Here is a 4,383-nt window from a genome sequence, read left to right as displayed (position 1 = left end):
AAGCTAGCCAATAATATTAAAGAGAAACCAAAAGTTTCTTCAGGTACATGAAGTGTAAAAGAGAGATGAGAGTGGATATTGAACCGCAGGAAAATGGTGATGGGGTGAGGGAAGTTGAAGGAAGTTGTCCCCAGTGGTTCAAGAGCTTAATGGTTGAGGGGTAATAAGAGTTCCTGATCCTGGTGTTATGTGTCCTGATGCCCCTATACCTTCTTCCTGTCATGGTCTGGATTGTTTATTCCCTATCTTGCTCCTAATTTCCATTGATTGTGCCACAGTTCCGATCGTTAATTTCCCAATTGCTTCTAATTCGCTTTGATGACAGTACACCTGGTTTCCATCAAGAACTGAAGTATAAGAACCTTGGCATCACAACCACTAGTTGCCAGTTCATTGGTCTTTTTCCTGTGTGTAACTACGTTTCCTGACCGCTTAGAACCGATTGTTCTAAGTTTAGCTCCAGTTTCAAGGTTTTACCTATGAAACTCAGTTTCTCTGAGTCAAGGCTCCGTGTGAAGTCTCTGAGTCAAGGTTCTGCGTCAAGGTTCCATATCCGGGCTCCATGTCAAGATTCTCCCTGCTTGCTGTTTGGCGCTTACGCCTGTGTAAACATCCAATCTCAATCTCCATGCCGGTTTCCTGCACTTCGGTTTGCTTCCTTTGTTCATTGTAACACTTCCTGATGGCAACAGCAAAAAGAGAGCATGGTTCATGTGGTTGGGGTTCTTTATGATGGGTGCTGCTTTTCTCCAATAGCCCTCCATGTAGATATATTCAACTAGGGAGAGGACTGGGCCATATCTGCACAGCCTTGAGGTGCACCTGTGCTAATGGAGATTATACAGGAGATGTTGTTGCCAATCCAAACTGACTGTAGTCTGTAAGTGAGGTAATCAAGGATCCAATTGCACAAGGAGGTATTGAAGCCAAGGTCTTGAGGCTTATTGATCAGTTTTGAGGGGATGATAGCATTTAATGTCAAACAGTAGTTGATAGGAAACTATCCTGATTTATGTGTCTTTGTTGTTCAGACGTTCGAGGGCTGAGTGAAGAACGATTGAAATGGCACCTGTTGTGGACCATGTTGTGCTGGAAGGCCAAATGGAACTGATCCAAGTCACCTCTCAGGCAAGGGTTGATATATTTTATCACCAACCTCTCAAAGTACTTCATCACAGTGGATGTAGGTGCCACGGAATGATAGTCATTGAGGCAGATTGCCACATTCTTCTGAGGTACTGGTATAATTAAAGCCTGTCTGAGGTGGGTGGGTACCTCAGACTGCCAGAGTGAGAGGTTAAAGATTTCAGCACAGGTCTCTAGCAATTGACCAGGTACCCCATCTGGGCCCAAAGCTCCCATGGCTTCATCCTCCGAAAAGATGCTTTTAACCATTAGCCTCATTGACCAAAATCGCAGTCATCAGTGTTGTGGGAGTTTGTGAAGCTCCTTCTGTATTTTAATGACCAAAGTGACCATAGAAGGCATTGAGCTCATCTGGAAGCAAAGACTTGTTGTCACTATGTCGCTGGGTTTCACTTTGTAGGAGGTGATAGCATTCAAGCCTTGCCACAGCTGTTAAGCATCCTTCAGTGATTCAGATTTAGTCTGGAATTGCCACTTCACCTGTTAGGCAGCTTTCTGGAGGTTGTACCTAGACCTTTTGTATCTTACCTGGTTGCCACCACTGACCGAACCCTCAGAAGATTGTGAATCTCATTGTTCATCCAGCCCTTCTGGTTGGGGAATATTCTGAATGATTTTGTAGGGACACTGTCATCTATGAAGTCCATGACAACAGCTTCAGAATAGAAGGACGTCCATTTAGAACAGAGATGTGGAGGAATTTCTTTAGCCAGAATCTTCCACAGATGGCTGTGGAGGCCAAGCATTGGATATATTTAATGTGGAGGTTGTTAGCTTTTTGATTATTCAGAGCATCAACGGTTACAAGAAGAAATTAGGAGAATGGAGTTGAGTGGCTGGGTTAAGCATAGTTGACATTGTTGGGGTGGGCTAGTGTTAGAGTGGGAGTGTGGGAATTCTGGCAGACCTCCGGCTTCCCAGATAACCACATCTGCACCAAGCACACTGTGGCTCCTCAGAGACCATGTGAAGTCATGGTTAATGACCTTCAGCTCAAACGGGAGACTGAGTAAATGATAGACAGGAGATACAGGGAGGTTGTCACCCCTAAGTTACAGGAGGCAGGTAACTGGGCAACTGTCAGGAGAAGAAAGGGAAATTGGCAGCCAGTACAGAGTACCCTGTGCCATTCACCTCTATAATGTATATTACTTTGGTTGTCTAATGCCCTTCCCTTGGACAACATTGGTGCCGTGGAGAGGGGAGACTTGCAGCTTGGGCAACTGCCAGTCTTCCATAAAAAAAAACCTTGCCCAGGCTTGCACCCTGGAAACTTTCCAAGGTGCAAATCCATGGTCTATCGAGACTAACGGAGGCCTACACACCACTTTGGATACTGTCGAGGAGGACAGTCTACCAGGAAGGAGGTTGTATAAGGTAAATTGATAATAAATTTACTTCGTACTTTGTATTTTGGGTTAAAGTACATGGTCAGTTTGGACACATGAAAATGTTTGCTGATCAGTTGGGAAAGGGAGGGGAAATGTGATAATCTACAAAAACAGTATGATACAGACAGTAAAAAGGCTAAACATTAAATTTTTGTATGACTGAACAAGTGAATAAATAATATGATAAATGTAATCAAACCAAAACACATTGTATGCTGCTTCATGGTAAACTGAAGCAGTATCAGAAAACCTCAAGCAGGCAGTCTTGCCAGTTCTGCTTCTATTTGGGAAACACCCCCAACATTTGACAGTCATCAGACAGTGCCACCATCTGAACTCCTGGGAACTACAGGATGGGCAAGACATGCACTCTACAGTGACCTCTAGTGACTCCAGTGAGGATGACAATAGAATCTCAGCTATGTCGGACTGCATCTATAGGAAGAAGCACCCTCCTGACGAAGGGTCTCGGCCCGATACGTCGACAGTGCTTCTTCCTATAGATGCTGCCTGGCCTGCTGCATTCCACCAGCATTTTGCATGTGTTGCTTGAATTTCCAGCATCTGCAAATTTCCTCGTGGCAGCTATATCACAGCTTGCTCCAATGAAGACCAAGTGAAGACACACATACAAGGGGCCGGAATGCTAATAATTAATTTTATTATTATTGAAATACGGCGCAGAGTAGGCCCTTCTGACTCTAGGAAACACCTCGCTCAGGAACAGCTGATTTATCCCTGGCCTAATCATGGGCCAATTTATGATGACCAATTAACATACCAACCGGTACATCTTTGGACTGTGGGAGGAAACTGGAGCACCGGAAGGAAACCCATACGGTCATGGGGAGAATGGGTAAACTCCTTATAGACAGTGGCGGAAATTGAAGACGGGTCACTGGTCCTGTAAAGTGTTATCAGAATCAGGTTTAATATCACTGGCATGTGTTGTGAAATTTAACTCTAGCAGCGGTAGTACAATGCAATACATGATGACATAGCAGCAAATGAATTGCTGTAAGTGTATATGTATATTAAATAGTTAAATTTAAAAAATAGTGCAGAAACAGGAATAATATAAGAAAAAAAGTGAGGGCGCACTCATGGGTTCAGCGTCCATTTAGGAATCGGCTGACAGGGGAAGAAACTGTTTCTGAATCACTGAATGTGTGCCTTCAGGCTTCTGTACCTCTTTTCTGACGGCAACAATGAGAAGAGGGCATGTCCTGGGTGACGCAGTTGGGGGGGTGGGTCCTTAATGATGGATGCTGCCTTTTTGAAGCACCGCTCCTTGAAGATGTCCTGGATACTACAGAGGCTAATTCCCAAGATGGAGCTGACTAATTTTACAATTTGCTGTAGCTTCTTTCAATCCTGTGCAATAGCACCACCACCCCACCCCCCACATACCAGTGACACAGCCAGTCCGAATGCTCTCCATGATACATCTGTAGAAGTTTCGATGATAAACCAAACCTCCTCAATCTCCTAATGAAATATATCCATAAGGAGTGGCTGAAAGAACAGGCCCCAATACAAATTGATTGATGGAAAGCGGCTGATTGCAAGCAAAAGATTTCTGAGGATGCTTCTGAATATGAGGAACACTAGGGGACAAAATAATTAAATTATTCAGGAATTCCAGGAAGAAATGAAGGTAACATAGAGGACTCTATGTATGACTCCTTCAAGTCAACTTTTATGGATGGTTTAAAACCAGATATTACCAAAGTAGTGAAGCTGTGTGTGATATGTATTGTTAATGCACTCTAGTTCCTGTTTTGTTTGGTTGTATCTATGAACATCAGGTGGCTAAATACTGGAACTCTTTGATTGATGCTCAATT

Source organism: Hypanus sabinus, chromosome 2, assembly GCF_030144855.1.
Source record: "Hypanus sabinus isolate sHypSab1 chromosome 2, sHypSab1.hap1, whole genome shotgun sequence".
NCBI lineage: Eukaryota > Metazoa > Chordata > Chondrichthyes > Myliobatiformes > Dasyatidae > Hypanus > Hypanus sabinus.
The sequence above is the reverse complement of the archived record's forward strand: the minus strand, read 5'-3'. Positions refer to the sequence as shown.